At 34.3% G+C, this 19,483-nt stretch overlaps 1 protein-coding gene across 3 annotated transcripts in view; it reads left to right on the forward strand.

Annotated features, from left to right (window-relative positions):
• The first annotated feature begins 16 nt into the window (after positions 1 to 16).
• The window catches only part of blo (bloated), a 70,889-nt gene continuing 51,422 nt past the window's right edge, over positions 17 to 19,483 (forward strand). Inside the window, exons 1-3 of one of the 3 annotated variants that reach the window (XM_053761886.1) lie at positions 17 to 197; positions 16,832 to 16,910; positions 18,517 to 18,561. The gene's annotated coding sequence lies outside the window, so the exon portion shown is untranslated. The remainder of the gene's footprint in view (positions 198 to 16,831; positions 16,911 to 18,516; positions 18,562 to 19,483) is intronic. The other 2 variants (XM_053761885.1, XM_053761887.1) reach the window with 2 other exon arrangements.

Below are 19,483 nucleotides of genomic sequence, written 5' to 3' on the forward strand. Positions count from 1 at the left end.
AACCTACGATTGTACAATTTTAAAGTCAGTCAGTCGACCTCGGAACACTGGGGAGAACGCTTGTGCCTACGCCATCTTGAAATTGTGATGTGATTCGAAATTCAAAAGTAATAAAAATAACAGTGACGCGTGTTGTTTTGTCGTTGTTTAAATTCGGTGTGTTTGTGTGTGTTTTTCGGTAGGTGACGGATTATTTGGTAAGTCTTAATATTTTCTAAGTTATCAAGTTAGGACAATTGAGTGATTTGGAAAGTAAATAAAGTTATAACAAAATAAAACGTTACATTCTAAAATAATCCAAAATACTTTTAAATTTTGCAAATATACATACAATCATGATTAGTCGTAAAACTATCCAAAAGATTAGTAGTTTTGGCATTTCTCTGTCAAAAAGTTAGGTATTTTTTCACTCAACAATGAATTAAAATCAACTTGACAATTGAAATTTATTACAATATCAAAATTAACTTTCTTTTTGTATACTTAATCATTAAATTCCTTCCAGTGCATAAATAATACAAAATAATGAGCTTAAAAGCTGCGCAAGTGGTGCAAACTGTTAGATAAAGCTTAGAAAGGATGGAATGCAGCAAGTATTGCATCAGGTGTCTGTTGCTAACATTTATTAGATATAGGCTGGACAGTTTGATTCTTTATTTGCAAAAGTATTGGTTGTTATCTCCACTTATGTAGAGGTAGGTAACCTATAGCACTGTCCGTCATAATACTTATTTATAAGCCTAATCTAGATATTATTTATTTATTAATGTCATCCAGGAGAGTATTCATATTATATAAACTTATTTACGAAAAACAATATAGGTAGGTCATTTATTGAAAGGGAACACTATTTACGTTTCAGCGATAAAAATAATAAAGTTAAGTACATACCCAAAGACAATTAAAACTGCTTAATCATAATTACACTTTTACTAAAGTCAATATAGAAACTTAATCTAAACCTGATACCTAAAGGGTTTCAGTAATGCCACAATCCTGAAGGTTTTGTAACATGTTTTGTTAGAAAATTGGCGCTGCGGACCCGGCTTTACAGGTAGGACGTACATCATATATATGTATAATATTTATGGAAAGGATTCATTTATTAAAAATACAAATAATAAAACAAAATAAAACATAAATAATTGCAAAGTCAATCAAAAATGCCACCCCGAATTGTACCCGGTTCAAAAGTACCCATAACGCTAGCTGCGTTTCCTCGTTGGATAGCAATTGATAGCCATTGAACCAAGTACCATCCGGAGCGGTAGTCATATCCACGACACCTTAAACGCCGTTCTATCTCACCAACAAAGCGCTTCGCCTCCGAACACCATGGGCCAGCCGTTTCCACGGCAACTGGAACAATCTCGTACTGATATGTATAATAGGTACTTTCAGTAGTAGAGTGAACAAAGTTAAAATTACTGGATGTTATTTTTTTACTGTCAAAATTTTAATATTTTGGGAGATTGCCATGACAATACTAAGTACCTAGGTAGTTAATCGAGCTTTTGTCGGGGCTTACCATCACTCTTAACGCGATCCACTTGCGACCTAAAGACTTAAACTGATCTGCATCGCAAATTCGTAGATAGGTAGGCTTAATATGTACATATTAAGAAATTAACTCGACGGTAAGTAGGTAGGTACCTATCTACGAATACCTAGTGTGTACACTTATGAATGCGATTCATACCTATTAGGTTCCTTAATTGAACTGAGTTGCATTGGCGATGTTCAGTAAATGTTGATGGTAGCCCTGCTGAACTTCTGTAGCTCTTTACGTCATGTTGGATGGCCCTTCAAATTGCAACAGTTACCTACATATATACTACAATATAATCTTTAAATGTCCTGAAATGTGATATGATGAATATCAAAATCTATACTATTAGTATAAAGAGGTAAGCGTTTGTGAGTTGTGACTTTGTGTGTTTGAGGCGGGTAATCTCCGAATTCTTTCACCACTAGAAAGGTTCATTATCCAAGATTGCTATAAGCTATATTTTATGTCAGAATTCCCACGGGAGCAAAGCCCCGGGCAACATCTAGTGGTGCATAAATCTGAAACTCGTGACTCATAATTTGAAAATATCAGTGACCACCACCTTATGGTACTAAATGCAAAGGCTAAGCTGACATACGATGTAATATGACAATGCAATTCAGAAACTTTTAATCTGCTGACGTCACCGCGTCCCACACTAAATGGCACTGGTATTTAATCACAGCGATACCAAATACGTAGTACTTGTCACACGTATAAGGCAGGCTAATCATAGTATTTGAATAATGGAGTTCCTTCAGAGAGTTGGCTGGCAGAGGAGACCAAAACCGGACTTTAAAAAAATCTGTTTGAAATGGGATAAAATAGGAAACTGGTTGAAATGGGATGTCTTTTGTTTGATCCGATCTCTCTTTCTCATTTGAATATATTTCCGGATTCATTATCTTCTGTGATGTCATGAAGCCATCCAGGAAAAAACATTTTTCACATTAATTTATTCAAAGATATAACTGTGCTATGATTTTATAACCGCGTCTACTTAAACTAGATAGGTCTTTGTCTTTGGTTCTTAATAAAGCCTTTAGTCCTTTCAACAAAAGTTATTTATCGAATGTGATTTCTGAAAATAGTCATTATAACCATATCATATAGTTCAATTCAGCATAGATTAAGTAACTACGTATTGTTTAGGAGATAGAAACATAAATACCTACTCCCAACGCGTGCAATCAAACATCAAACCCTCCTTGTTTAATCTGTGCCGTTTCCCGCTCAAATTATTTCACATTATGGCCGCCATTTGTTTTTTAAATCGTTTTGAAATTCGAACGTAGCCTTTGGCATTTGAGTCGGCCAGCCTCAAGTTAATGATTTTCGGTAAAATGGCTAACATTAGTCTAATATTATGTGAATATTATAAATGCGTGTGTACATGTTTGTTTCTCAACCAGTCCTCACCTCAATTAGGAAATTTGGATCTCTAATAGTTTTATGGATCTTCAAAAAGATTTTGGCACAGGTATAAAACTTTTTGGCAGTCTGTTTCTTCGTATACTCTTGACAAAGCCGTGATCAGGCACGTTGTTTGGAGACGCGTAGCAATATAGCCACATCGCCTGTTAGCTCACCATTTGTCTCGAACAGCTCGAACAGCGAACGTTTTCATTCAGAATTGTAGTGTCTGTTACTTTTATCAGGTCGGTCCAGCGAAACTGTGAAAATATAGGTACTTATCCTTACATATTATACAACAAAGTCCTCTGTCGCGTCTGTCTGTTTGCGATAAAATCAAAAACTGTTGCACGGGTTTTCATGTGGTTTTCACGAATAGATAACGTCATTCTTGAAAAGTGGTATATTTTTACCCGAGCGAAGCAGGGGTGGCCGCTATAATTATATGAATAATGACAACCAATATCCTCACACAAAAAAATATCATAATTCTTATTCAATGCTCAAAGCGTCAAAACTATGAAATAGTCAATAAAATATGAGCTCTAGTAATGTAATGATGACCATTCAAAATTCAAAGTGTTAATACTTTTTAATTCATTAGTCATGAAGCCTGGGTTATTCTATCAACTGGCTGGACACGTAAACGATTGGATATAAACTTGTCCAAATACAGTTGGAATCGAAAAAAAAATACAATGTCGTTTAAAATATGGACATAATCTGTAAATTTTATATTCTGCTGTTAACATTCTTTAATTTGTTATACCGCTGTTAGTTTTATATTGTACTAGCGGCCCATCCAGTAATAAATTATACCCCTAAACCTTCCTCATGAATCACAGTATCTATTGGTGAAAACCACATGAAAATCCGTGCAGTAGTTTTTGAGTTTATCGCGGACAGACAGACAGACGCGGTAGAGGCCTTTGTTTCATAATATGTAAGGAAGTCAAATTTTTATTAGATTAAATCAAGAGAAAATCTAATTAAATTTGCGTGAACAAACATCCTCACACGATTTTAGACATTTACATGGAACTTTAACAATCAAGCATTTTTTTTGCTTACGGTACCTTTTTTCGGGATGAATGACCCCCCCTATCCCTTCCATATTTATGAGAAGATTTTTTTTTGTATAGAAAAATCATGAAGCGGTAACAAATAAATTAATTTAGAAATATGTATTGTATAATAGCAATTGGAATTTTCCACCTCTCGTGTCCAGTTTGAGAATAACCCACCTTTCTGAGGTTCAAGGCGTGAAATCGCCAAGTCATGTGAACAAATGGCTCCATTGAAATCCCATAATGGCCTTCTGATGGTCGCCATATAGATTTGGTCATTATAACACATCGACAAATTCATCCAAATTTATTTCCTCTGGAGAAAAAAGCAGAGATTATTTCTTATGTAATGTTCTTATGTGTAATGATTTTTAATTTACTGGTGATTATGTTTTTGATTTTTTTTTTTTTTTGAGAAGCGGTGTTGATGCCCGCCTGGGGATTGAAAGGTCTCATGTTTGAATCCTAGTCGTACCACATGAGTTTATATACCAATCTGACGAGTTTGTTCCAGTTGCCGTGGAAACGGCTGGCCCATGGTGTTCGGAGGCGAAGCGCTTTGTTGGTGAGATAGGACGGCGTTAAGGCGTCGTGGATATGACTACCGCTCCGGATGGTACCTGGTTGAAAGGCTATCAATTGCTATCCAACGAGGAAACGCAGCTAGCGTTATGGGTACTTTTGAACCGGGTACAATTCGGGGTGGCATTTTTGATTGACATTCCAATTATTTATGTTTTATTTTATTATTATTAAAGAGAAAACTTCATCACATCTGACTCATCACTCATATAGTAACTACTATTATATATTTCATCGACCACCACTTACTTGCTTCCGGTGAAGGAAAACATCGTGAGCAAACCTACAAACTGGCAGATTATTAACTTGTGTGTGAAATGGAGAAGGCAATGGCAAACCACAATTAATAGTGCCAAGAAAGTCGTTGTGCGTGTTTCGTACCACGATTCTCCCCATGACGAATATGACTATAAAGAAGAAGATTTTTATTACGAAACTAGTGGCACGAGAAGTTAAATTCACAAGGCATGCATTACGAAAGTTGTTGTGTGTGTGCTTTGATTGATTAATATTTATTAGATGTAAAGATGTGATGATATTGTCACACTATGAAAGTACTTATATGTTTAGTTGCTATAATTACTGAAAACGATTAATAATGTTTTTGTAAGGAAATTTGAAATAACATATAGCCTATAGCAACTATATAATAGTGAAAGAATTTTTGAAATCGGTTCGGTAGTTTCAGATATTACCCGCCTCAAACATACAAACTCACACACGTTTACCCCTTTATAATATTAGACTAGCTATTATACGCGTAAATTTTCACCCCCATTATAGTAATTTGGTAGAAGATAGATAAATTTAATGGTGATCCAATCCATATTCCAATTTTACGGTCGTCAAAAACCACGTACCTTAATTGCCTAATTCCAGGAGCTGCGTTAAAAAGTTAGTAGCCCGTAAAGAAACGAGTTAATTGGCCTGTTTTTATAATTTTGTGCTCAGCGGAGGCGGTTGTGACGTCATCAGGTTTGATGTGGACAGACACGTGTTTTGTTTCATCTGCTATTTACTTTTTAAGTTGATCTCAGTTATTTTTTGCTAATTCGAATTTACTAATTTATCTGAAGTATGACTAAAGAAACTAGTAACCTCGTTTAACGTTTTTATTATGGCGCCATATCCCTATGGCGGTTATTATTAAACGTAATAGAAGGATTTAATTATTATCACGTGTGGTGTGCCCACGTTAAATATCTGACAAAGGGTTAAGTTAGTTCAGATGATGTTATATACATAATGTAAATTAATGTAGTCATTCTTTGATACAAGATTTTACTAAAGAGCACAATTGTTAACTTCAGTTTCGGTACCTAACCTACCTACACGCAAAATTAATGATTAATTTCTTTTTGTCAATGCTATATTTAAAAAAATATATACGTACCTACATGCTATATCATTATTCAAAGGGATAAAAACAATTCAAGCATAGAACCATGCAAGTATATGAAATGTATTAACAACATTATACAAAACAAGATCAAAGTTAATCATATAAAATGTCTTTCAAATACCTACTTCCTCTCAAAAGCTAAAGCAGGCTTGCTGCGTGGTCTACAAACATTGTTAGTAAAAAACGAGTTTTTGCGAAAATTACCGCGTCCAAGGCCGTGTTTTCTTCGAGACATGCCTTTGTTAACTTTTTATCACGGATCGGTGTCTAGAACAACGAATGCACAGATCTTTCTGTTTGTACAGTTTAAAGCTGACAGATATCGTAAAGAAAAATCTGAAAAAACTATGTAATTATATATTTTTTCAATGTTTCTTACAAAACGTTTGAGAAAGACATCCGTATCTAATCTCCAAGAGAGCTAAAAATACACTCGTATGTAAAAAGTAGGAAAAATCAGAAATTTACCTGTTTGTCATAATAATTTGACGACCTCGGTGGCGCAGTGGTAAAGCTTCTGAACCGAGAGGTCCAGGGTTAGAACACCGGTTGGGGCTTGATGGAAAATTATCTTTTTCTGATTAGCCCGGGTCTTGAAAATTTATCTATGTATATATATGTATTTGTTATAAAATATAGTATCGTTGAGTCAGTATCCTATAACACAAGTCACGAACTTACCTTGGGGCTAGCTCAATCTGTGTGATTTGTCCTAATATATTAAAAAATCATCGCTTCTTTCTATTTTTTGGAACGGAATATTGTTTTTTCTCAATAAATCTGAACAAACAAATCCATTATTATTATGCTTTCTTTCAACGATGAGACAGACAGAATGGGACGAAGAAATGTTACTTTATAAGCCAAATTCATTTAAGATTTAGACGTATTTCATTAAATGCGTATATTTAATGGATAACGTCAAAATCCTTGGCACGCATAACACCCTTCACGAAATCAAGCCAGCGCTCTTTTGTACCATCGTAATTTGTAATCAGCGGGTGACATCACTTCGCTTTTTGCCACACGTATTTAACTCCAAAAGAGGTTTTTGTAGTTGTAATACACTTTTCCAAAAATGGTAAATTTTATTCGAGAGTTTATTAAAATTGCGTAGATAACTCTAATATATCCAGTGATATAGGCTAGAAGTAGAAGCGTTTATATTTGCTTGTTCTTGCTTATTTTAGTAGGTACTAGTTTATACCCGCGGCTACGAGTTTAAAAACAAAATTGGTTTCTATTAGTCCCATAAAGACTCCACGTATAGCTTACCTCCTTATCACCTAAGTATAGAGATCAATGTGAAATACTTGTCATGCAGTTTACTGTACCTTTTGCAATATTACATAATACAATCATATCTCATGTATGTTTGTTTATGCTTCAGTTATTATGCAAACGGTTATGAGTCAATACACACAATATCTGTGGTCAAAAATTAAATTATTCAATGGCGTCGCAATGGCGCTTCACATACACACATACCTACCTACATACTTATATTATCACGCCTGTTTCCATGGGAATGGATCCCCACCCATCGCCATGGGAATCGCTTTGGGGCTAGCTCAATCTGTGTGATTTGTCCGTATATATTTATTTATTTTATAACCTATGTTTTTTTCTGATTCCGGGCTTCGTGGCGTCACAGCTCCGAACACATTTACGAGATTTAGTTTCCCGTGTTGCATAACCAAGATAAAAAAGTCAGATCACCTCCCTTGTCATCGACAGAACATAAAAACCAACACTGCGGACAAGTATAATTTTCTAGAAAATCATTAATTTGATGCTAAATTAAAATCCTGACAAATGTAAATGTTGTGACGCGGGAATCAAACCCGTTAACCTATAGTAAATTACCTTAGCCGCTTGTCCGTCCGCCTGTCACTCACGACACCATATCGGGTTTTGGAATGGACCGTTTCCAAAACGCCCGATTTTAGACCCAAAGGTATAATAAATGCCTATAAATATAATTTTGTTTATTTTATTTTATTGTTCAGTAAAGCTTAAATAAATAGAGAAATAAAAGAAAATATATATTACTTACTTACTGTTTTTATTTTTATGTAACTTATTTCAATTAAATAACATTTTTTATTAATTTTAGTACTGAGCAAGCAAACTGTATACGCGACACACCTGATGGTAAGTGGTCGTTTTAAAACGGACTATTTATGGATGTCGACGATTTGAGATGGACGTGGAATGAATCACGGAATACATACATACATACATACGGAACTTGTTCTCATATAAAGATTGAATTTGTCATGTGTCCAATGCAGTTTGTAGGGTCTAGGGTCTTCAATGTATGTTTCCACTAATATAATATAGGCGAAAGTTTTGTTTGTTACTTCTTCACGCTCGTACATTTGGGCCAATTTTGATGAAATTTAGTATTGACACCCGATACCTAGGAATAACATATGGGTAGGATATTTAAAATCTTGAAAATGCGCGATTCCTGTAGGATTTGGTCGAAAAGGTCTGTGGATGTGGACGGCATAAAACGTAAGAATTTTTATTTTATAATTACGCGGTTGAAACCTACCGGACTGGTAGCTAGTTAGTATAAAATCTCTGTAATGCACAAGATTAATTTGATAGTACATTTTTACGCAAAGACTTTAAATATTAGTGATTTTAAACGTTCAGTCCCATGCCTTCTTGTGATTACATAACGAGTTTTCACAAAAAACGAAGTAACTATCTAGTTAAAGGTTACCGTAACATGCTGCGATCACTTTCTCGATGGTTAAAACACGTACATTTTTTATGGAGAGTTAATGTTTTGTGACCAAGATTTATCATTGTTTTGTTCGTCTTTATGTAACTAGCCATTAAATAGAAAAAATAAAACTTTATCTATAATAACTAATCTTCTAATGTAACTGGCTGGCTATCTTTTATTTCCCATGCACAATTTTGAAAAAATAATTAATGACTAAGCTAGGTCGGTATGTACGTTACTTAATAGTATTTACTCTTATAAGTAGCGACTCGTCGCTTAACTCGGGTAAAACCATAAAAAAAGTTATAGTATGTTATTCCTGAACGTATTTTCTATCTCAGTGCCTATTATTCAGTTAGTCCAGTAGTTTATGAGTTCATTCATTACAAACAATGAAACAAAAATACAAATCTTTTCTTCTTTTCAGTTTCGATATGGATTAGCTTTGCCCGCGGCTTCGCCCGCGTTTTTATGGCACGGGAACATTATTTTGTTGGTGGACTCAAATATCTTGTGTGAGCTATTAGCACGCGGTAATTTTTCCAATATTTTATTTAGTCAAATTGTTACTAAAATAACATGTGTTCTATTGTTGTCTGAGTTTTTAAACGATAGTTAAATCCCGCGTAGCTACACGTATAACTTAATTTATGAAAATAGGGGACAATCTCGCGCACCCATCTCGCATTACGCCCCGATAACGTTGCTTAACCGCTTTATCTGCGGGTGCACGCCAAGGCTGTTCACTTTCTCTCGGCTTTGAGATAACAACGTATGGGGTTTACTTAACAAAGTTAAGTTTTTACATATTAAATATGATATAGGTATTATTGATTTGTAAATGCGTTTACGAAAATTACATTTAGTATGATTAGAATTAATATATTATATTTTATCGGTCGGGGAGATATTATTTATTAATCTACGCACGCATCAAGGTTTTCGATATTATGTAATACCAACTGCGTCCCGGAACTTCGCTACTGTGGGAATTTCGGGATATAAAGTGCTTACCTATGTGTTACTTATTCCAGGTTATATTCTACCCGTGTACCAAATTTCATAATAATCCGTCCAGTAGATATTGCGTGAAAGAGTAACAAACTTACACACGTATGTGCTGTGCATGGTGCAAAAAAGTCAGCGTTTTCCATTTATGACGGCAAAATTTTTATTAATAAAAATCATGTCCGCACTGAGAAAATTGGAGCAAATTCTTAAAATACATTTAGAGAAAATTGGAGTTTGTTTGTTTAAAAATAATTTTATTAGAAAACACAGATAAATAATTAGCGGAGATTTAGTGAAAAATTATATTACTTCAAACCCAATGGTGAACAAACAGCCTGACGTACTTGTAGAAGCAAAATTGGCTACGTGGACTTCAAAAACACTTTCAATGACAAATATGACTTACATGTCATAATGATCAATTGTAAAGATTACGGTGAGTATGATAATTCCCATCTCAAAAACTGATAAGGTTTAACCACGTCTCGAGAAAGCAGGTATACCTAATTGCTATATTACCACACAATGCATATTTACATGCCATCTGATCTTATTTCAATGTGTATATACTTGTTGCTAATAGTCCGGGGTGTCGATTCTGATAAAGTCACAATCGCGTTTCAGTTGTGTTTCGATAGCCGCGCTGTTTTAAACACCAAGTCCTGTTTAAAATAATCAAAACACCATTGAGACATGATACTGACAAGGTGTAAATTAATTGTCTCTAAATATTAATGTAATATTGCTAATAACTGTAATATTAATTAAACTTAAATATTTTTTCACTGTTTTATAAACATCTTACAGTCTACACGTACCTATGTGTGGTTCATAGTGATCTAATTACAAGTTTCTTCTGAAACCTACCCCAGATTATCTCTCACAGTTTCCAAATTATCATAAGCAGCTTAGTCTTTAAAATTGTGTTAAGAAGAATAAAGATTTTTATAATTTATCCTTACTATTATTGTAAAGAGGAGTATTTATTTGTATTTTTTTTTGTTTGTAATGAATAAACTCAACAAAATTAATAGACATAGTATACGTTTACTTGTGTTGCCACAGACACTAAAAATAATAACATATAAAACATTAAAACAATATTGATATTATACGTACAGACAAGCATAATGCTAAAGGAATTAGTGTGCTGCTGCAAGGCAAAAAGGCTATAACTCAGTGAACTTTCTGCACATTAGTTCAAAAACACTGATTTTCAGTTATTGCCGTCAATGTAGGTGCGAGCGGTAAGTCATAAAAAAAATTAAAATAATTAATAATGAAATTTGGCACAGAGATAGGGGAAACCTTCAGGAGTAACATAAGCATATACTTTTTATTATTGTTTTACCCGAGCGTAGCCGGGTAATATCACAATAAAAAGAAAGCGAGACTCTAGTTATTATTAAAAACAATTGAGACGACTGTGACAACGTTAAAGAATAGAGCCCCGAACGTATTTGAATGTGCAAATAGTTGTCCCCGCTAATAGACCCGCGTGGGGAAAGAGAATTTGAAACTTGAAATACCACAATGTTTCCATCACACCTAGACATTGATAGTATACTAAATATGTAATAATAATAATAAAAATGTTTATTGCCATAAAATATTACATGTTACAGATTATTTGTATCGAAACTAACACGAAAGAATCTAAACAAGAAAGAGAACATGCAAATCCGAATGTTATTAACAAAGGTTATTAACACTAGGCTTAGCCTGTCACGTGGATAACCTTATAATTAGAATTCACAACAAGAGTTAATGCGGACTAAAACGATCATGATGACAAGTTTGGCATATTAAAATAGCATGCAATACAAATTTACGAGAAAAAATAATATTTACAAGATACTTTTTATGAAAGCTTCAGTGGTGATGTAGGACCAATTTAACAACTCGGTTTTAATTTTAAGTTTAGCTTTTGTAAGAGGAAATTTATGAATTTTACAGATCCTATTAAATTTATTATACACGAAGGGCTTTAAAAATGGACAAAATCTTTTTGCAAACGCTGTCTTAACTAATTTGACTGGAAGTCTGAATACTCGCCTTCTGCACATATTTTCGTAATCAGGAGATTTAAGAGTTTTCTTATGTGTTAAACTAATAACTTTAAATATATACAAATGTAAGTACATAGTCTGTTTCCCGCGGGGGTTGTTTACAAGACAGAGAGCGGTGGTGGTCGCAAAGTTACATTTTAATGCCTTTATGAAAAAATCTACATTTGAAACTTAAAAATCAACTGTACTTTTAGCCCAGTACAACCAACATTAATCGGGGTCTTTATTATTCTAGGTCTACTCTTTCATTCTAGTTCTCCCTTAGGAATCACTATATCTATTGGTGAAAGCGCATGAAAATCCGTGCAGTAGTTTTTGAGTTTATCGCGGACAGACAGACGCGGTAGAGGCATTTGTTTTATAATATGTAAGGAAGTATTTATTTTAAGAAATTTGAATTTGACTAATCCATCACTTTCTTTACGCATGCTCTTCGTTTAAGTAAGTATCTAAATAATTCTAAATAAGTTTTGTATTTTACCTCATTGTCGATAAATATTAAAACCTTAACTTAAACTTGCTAATTATTATTATACTCGTACGAGATGATTATCTGTGAAACGTTTATTTTTCCATCATTATGGTAACGCGAGGTGCTCACACCGCGCCCATCTCGGTACAAAACAATGAGAGCTTATCGTGCGAATGTTCGCATTTGAGTATGCTTTGTAGATGTTTTAAAGACTTAAGACACGTAAACTTTAATCCTAACTAATATTATAAATTCGAAATTAAGTTTGTTTGTTATCTCTTCACGCGTTATCTATTCAACAAATCTTCTTAAAATTCCGCATTTATACATATAATTAAGATTATGAAGAAGGACATAGTGCAGTAAGTAGTGATAAAGATGTGTTATTCCAGGTTATATTCTACCCGTGTATCAAATTTCATAACAATCGGTGTGGTAGATTTTTTGTGAAAGAGTACCAAACATACACATACATCGTTAGAAACTTTCGCATTTGTAATATTAAAGTATGATACGATTCAATAAGGATAAATTAAATAAATGTTTTTATTAGTAACATTTCCTAAGTTTAGCAACGAGATTAGTGTCGCAAGGCAAGCATCATCAGGTGCAACAGTTGTGCAATGGGTGACCGGTTTCGTCTAAATCCGATATGTCTTACACATTACTAATGTGTCATGTGTGGCCTTGTGCTTGCCTTGCTCTCAAGTGATGAATGAATAATTGAATTGTCCACTGTCCATCTACTCTACTGTCCAAGAAATTTCGATATAAATAACCAATACCCTTATACCTAGTTTCATTTTCATTTTTTCCTAGTGTATTTACATTGTTTTGTACATAAATAAATTAATGTAATTCGGCTGTCTGTACCGTTGAGGCGTATGGATTCGCCCTTGAATAGGACCGCTCCATATCCTCTTGTGGATGTCGTACGAGACGAGTACGGGACACATAGGCCCTAGGTTATCAGCTGTAGGCAGCTGAAGTAATAGCATTCACAAGGAGGGTTGACGTTAACAGGCAGGCGGCTGTGATCACAACCGAATCTTCAAAATTGTGAGGTTTATTTTACGCTGACCTTAGGTTTCGCGGCTTCGCAACCCCGAACGCAACCGGGGAGACGCAGAGATAAGAGCGAGACTATCTGTGCCTTCTAAACGTACTGAACTCTGTGGCAAGCACAATCATCTCTAAATAGAGATCTCAGCGCTAATCGCAGCACGTGCATATGCAACAAATGCATTTACGCTTTTTATCCTATTGCGATTTTTAGTATGTCAATACGACTCTCTTGGAAGACATGTTTTATAAAAGTTTATTTAGCACTAGCTGTTGTCCGCAGCTCCGCTCACGGCTATTGTGTGTATTTTTAATACAAAATTTCAACCCCCATTATAGTACTATAGGGGTTTATTATATAATAAATTAATATTTGAGTCGCGATCTTCACTTACATCTTTTCCAAATTTTACTGTATGTAGTGTAGTAGACTGATTTTCATTTTGTTTTTGTTTAAATACTATTCATTAAAAAGAATATAATTTTTCATACATTTTGGAAAATATAACATTTTTCAATTGCGTCAAAATAATCAGATTTACTAGAAGTTGTTTCTCTAACTTACTAGTAACCTAACTAACCTCCCGGCAAAAAGTAATCTGTGTCTCTCTCCTACTCTCCAACTATCTCCACACTAAAAATCGTCTCCATCCAATGCTACGATTTTACGTGAAAGAAGACAAACAAACTATGATAAGAAATAAAAAATACTTTAAAAACTTTTGTTGCATATGAATTTCTTCGTTTCCGAAACACGAAGCCGTCTCAGCCAAGGCTCCAACATGTCGGCACGCGGAAGGTACAAACTACAAGAATATTACTTGACTGTCAAAATATTGGCTTTAAACGCGGAAACCTCGACACGAAAGCACGCTAGTCGCTTATGAATATTTAACATTTTCTTTAATCACCTTCAGATATTCACATGGTTTTATAAATTGCACAAATTATAATATACCTTCTTCATAGTCGTATTCCTCATGGCTGAGGGTCGTGGTAATTGCGTGGAATTAAACACACACAACAACTTTCTTGGCATTAGTAATTGAGTGGTTTGCCATTGCCTTCTCCATTTCACACACAAGTTAATAATCAACCAGATTGCCTGGTTTGCTCACGTTGATTTCCTTCACCTGAAGCAAGTGGTGGTCGATGAAAACTACTATACATGAGTCAGATTGGTATACAAAGTCATGTGGCACGAGTAGGATTCGAACCTGGGACCTTTCGATCCACAGGCTTAACCATTACACCACAACCACTGTTTACTATAATATACCTACTGTGTACAAAACATTTAATACTGAAAAATGACTCTGTTACCGTCCTATACAATAGAAAACCTGGAATAACTTCCATAAAGATATTGAAAAGAAAAAAAAAAGATGTTTAAGAAAATAAAATATGTCGACTGTCAGTCGGCCTGATTTTGCGAAAAATCAAATCAAAGATAATTTTTTTTGTACATATGTGTGAATGAAAACTTCTATCTAGCTCCCACGAAATCTTCAGACAACTTTCCCGTTTGGTCCATTTTAAAATTCACTCTGTTTAACCAAACTTAACGTTTTTTCTATTGACGACAAGTTTCCCTATTAATTGAAGTCCTAATCGTTGCCATTTTCTATATAATGTTTAGATTCCTATCGCATAACCTATTTGAATTTTGGAGTGTAGCTTAATCACAAGACAACCCACTTTGAGAAACACAAGACATAATGTATCGTTAGCATTAGAAGCAGCGTGACCAAACTGTTACATTACATTAACAATACAACTGATTACAATGCTTACATGTCGTGTTCGGACGTAGATAAACTATGGCGCAATATAATTTGTAACACTATAAGAAAAGTTTACCCCATGTACCATTGACAATTTATAAAAAAATTTACTTGATTATGTATCACGGCAGAGCGGTCAAATATATAAGCTACGTTCGCAGCCGTAACTCCTCAAAGTCCAGGGTTTGAATAAAATGATATTTTTTTAAAATTTTTTTTTTGCAAATTTTCAGTTTTATGAAGAACCAAATTTCTTAATAAAAGTATTACTTTATAAACATAATACACGAGTATAATGAAAACATTCATTACTTTCAATATATATTCTCTAAATAAATTGACAATAAATTATATGTATGGCTTTCATCACCTCACCACGATTCTAAAAGACAATCAAGACAGCCCTTCTTTAACGAAAAAGTTAGGTATTACACTCAAACATCCAATTGATGTCACGAGTACGGTACGATACGAATCTATTTGGTGCGCGTGCACTTGTCATTAACTTGTAATGAGATGATGACAATACACGGAGACTGGAGAGTGTACGCAAGCCGCACGTTATTTAGCAATATACCTATTTGTTTGTTATTCCTTTAGTTTAGTTAATTAGTTTATTTATTGCGCCTAAAATACAAAATGATATAGCAGCATCATTTCTGAAATTGATATTCGGTGTTAAGGTATTTCCAAATAAATAATCTTTGTCTTTCTATAATTAAATTGACACTATATCTTATAATATTTTTTTTGGAAAAAATACCAAAATTTTATGACCAGCCACCTACTTGATATCGAACCCCAAGCTAACAGTTGCTATTTACCTACATCATAACATCGTGTAAGCCATCAATCAATCCACTTTCTAGAATGAAGATCTAGTTGATTCAACAAATCCTGTATTACACCAGAAATAGGCAAAGTATCGATGTAAAAAAGCGATTTACAGTTTTTTCCCCAAACTTCCGCCTTCGAGCACAATCTGAATATTATTGACATTGTTGAATGGACATAAAAAAGAACAAATATTCGCGTGGGCACGTCTCAAGGTGACAACGTCGCGGTTATATTATACCACAGTAGTATATAAATCTGTGTATTATACATATACCTATAATGCATCACCAATCGCGAGGCGATACTGTGATGACGTCACGCTCCTGTTTGTCAATATTGCTGTATAAATACAATTGGGTTTTATTTTATTCTAAGCATAAGCAGACAGACAAGCAGTGTCGAAGGCGGATGCGATGTTTTGAGTGTGGTGTGTCGCTGTTTAAAAAAAATATGAAACTCCCTCGTGGACATTTAAATTCAGAAGCATTTGTGTTTATCTTATTAAAAATATTTTTACTTTTTCTTTACATAAGTGTGTTGTGTATCTACTTATATTTTCACACTATTCTATGATAAGGCATGTTGAGTCTGAATAGTTTGTATGAGAGCTTTTACTTACCGCAATGAAAAACCAGCAATGGATAGCGAATACGCCAAAGTTTCGCAAACTGTTTGGCGACAATGTGGAGCTGGTATTAGACCCATCATGCCCTCATTGCACAAGTGTTTTAATATGTTATGTATCAATTAATACACGTGTTTTTGTATATATAAATATATTTTATACTGGTATTTAACACACTACTTGTTACTCGATAGTGATAATGATAAAAGTCATTCCAGGACATACGACTTGAATAAAATCTGATACCATTGTCAGCAATAATACACTGGATAAGAAGAACACGGGCATACATTTAAGGTTTGTATGTAATTTACTATAGAATACTTACCTACGAGAAGCTAAGTGTTTCATGGGCAATTAAACAAACCACCATAATAGACTATGTGGGCGTAAAGTGACTTGACTTACGATGTAACTCTGTCTCCTCTTCCTGCGAGTATGATGTATTAGAAATTATTAGTTAAGCTGTTATTTTTATAACAAAAGATTTTTAATAGATATTATATGGCCACTATAGGATATTGTTAGGTTTGCTAATCACGTAACAATTTAAGTAGGGACTGAACAAATTAATAACCGACTTACGTATCTTGCAACTTTTTACGGTAGAAGAGCCTCGTTGCGAATGTTGGTTTTTTTACAAGTACTGTTTTTTCTTATTAGTTAGCTGTTACTTTTATAATTTGTTATGTTCGTCTTACTTCTTAATTATACACTACTAGCGGCCCTTCCTGGTGTCGCTCATGTAAACCTATCACACTATCTATTGGTGAAATCCGTGCAAAAATTCGTCCGGTAGTTTTTGAGTCTTTCGCGTTCATGTAGACATACGGACGCGACAGGGAAACGTCTTTTATTTGTCGACCTCGGTGGCGCAGTGTTTGCTTGTTTTTGCTTGCCTCTAAACCGAGAGGTCATGATGGAAAATTAACATTTTCTGATTTTAGAACTTACTTTGGGGCTAGCTTAATCTGTGTAATTTGTCCTAATACTATATATTTATTGCACTACTCCCTTTTTTCATACCATTTACTAATGTGTGTGTGTGTGTCCATAACCAAGTGGTTACACCAGCTGTTGTCTTACCATATAGCTTTGTCATTGCCATCATTTTCTTAATTCTTGTCGGTATGTATTAGTTTTACTAAAGTCTGACGAATTTTACTAAAGTTTCGCGCGTAATCGTATCTCAATGGTGTATACAATTTCTAAAACAAAAGTTTATTTAGCAGTTATTATCATTAGTGCATCTTTGTGAGATTGTGACTTAACAGAATCGACACCCTAAAACATGTCCCACTTTATCACACGGTAATACTTTTTTAATCCGTCAGGAGACCAAAGGTTTAGTCCGTAAACAAACCATATTTAACGTTATATTGCTATTCATAAATATTTATGCATAAAAACAATACTAATGTACAATCACCGCGAGCCACGTGGGTGCGCAGGCGACGTGACGTCACACGTGTTTGTCTTCATACTGCATTTTCCTTGAAAGGCGGACAGTGGGAGGTTTTAGCGATTTAATGTTTCTGTTTGTGTGAACTGCATTAAAAGCCACGTGACATCTTCTTTATTAATTACTAGCTACTGAAAAAATGGCTGATGCCTAAATTGGTCATCATTAAGCATTTAATGACGTTGTTCTTGGATATGGCAGTGAAGCGTTACCGGTGCTCGAGCGCACAAAAGGGACTTGCGAGTCACGGAGGGTATTATTTAATCTGTGACGGAGTTGACAATGCTCCTGAACCGATTTCAAAAATTCTTTCATCATTAGGAAGGTACATTATCCAAGGTTGCTACAGGCTCTATTTCATCTTAAAATTCCCACGGGAGCGAAGCCCCGGGCAACATCTAGTGGTGCAATAAAGAGTTCATTTATCTATTTTTGTTTCAGATTTGTAGTTGAGAAAAGGATTTCAAATTGGATTCACAATTAAAGGTAAGATCATCTAATAAAATTTATGCATATGATAAAACCATTATTACCTATAATGGTCATGGTAAGTTAATACTTTGTACTTCTATTGAGGTTAAATAAAGCGTTAGAAGCTCTACCCAATAATGTGAAAGAAATTTCTTTTTTTTTTTCTAACCACTTATGAAAAACAGTTTTAATAATAGACCAAGGGGAAAAAATGTACGTAACTTAATTGTTTAATTTAAACAATTCATTTGGTCATCCGATATTGAAAAAACAATCTTCGTTTCTTAAAACTTCCTCGTTTTTAAATCAAATGTAAATTGAAAGCAATAAGGGAATAAATTTAATTATACGTTTTTGAATACCGTTAATACTAATATTATGCGGTAATGCACAAAACCATAGTCTAGCTTCTAACAGTTCATGAAAATTCATATACACGCGCATCATCTAACTGCATATCTTTACAAAATTCATTGTAAATTAGCCTTTGTTACCATCACATAGAGATTTGCAGATTAGCTTCGAATTCGGATAATACAACGACAATAAAATGTTTTATTCAAAAACCTATTTTAGTGTTCTTGTCTTAGAGTTCAAATTTCAATTAGTTAACATCGCATGCAATGATTAGTAATGATGAATAAAATATCGAATGACATGACAATCTATTCTCAACTTTACTGCTAAGATACTATGATTTATTATGCCAGATAGTTGATGGTAATATAAATATGTATGGGGAATTAAGTCGCAATTGTTTTGCAGTTGCATCAAGGTGCATCTTTATGGAAATAGGTTGTGTAGATAATTTATTACGTCAAGTCCTGTTAACCCACTTAAAAGAGAGTCCTCTTTATATATGCGCGTGCGACGCCGCGCCGTATGGAAATAAGACGAGAGTCGTGCCACGATGTGGCGTGCCATCAGCGTTGCCAGA

This window comes from Plodia interpunctella, chromosome 22, assembly GCF_027563975.2.
Source record: "Plodia interpunctella isolate USDA-ARS_2022_Savannah chromosome 22, ilPloInte3.2, whole genome shotgun sequence".
NCBI classification, from domain to species: domain Eukaryota; kingdom Metazoa; phylum Arthropoda; class Insecta; order Lepidoptera; family Pyralidae; genus Plodia; species Plodia interpunctella.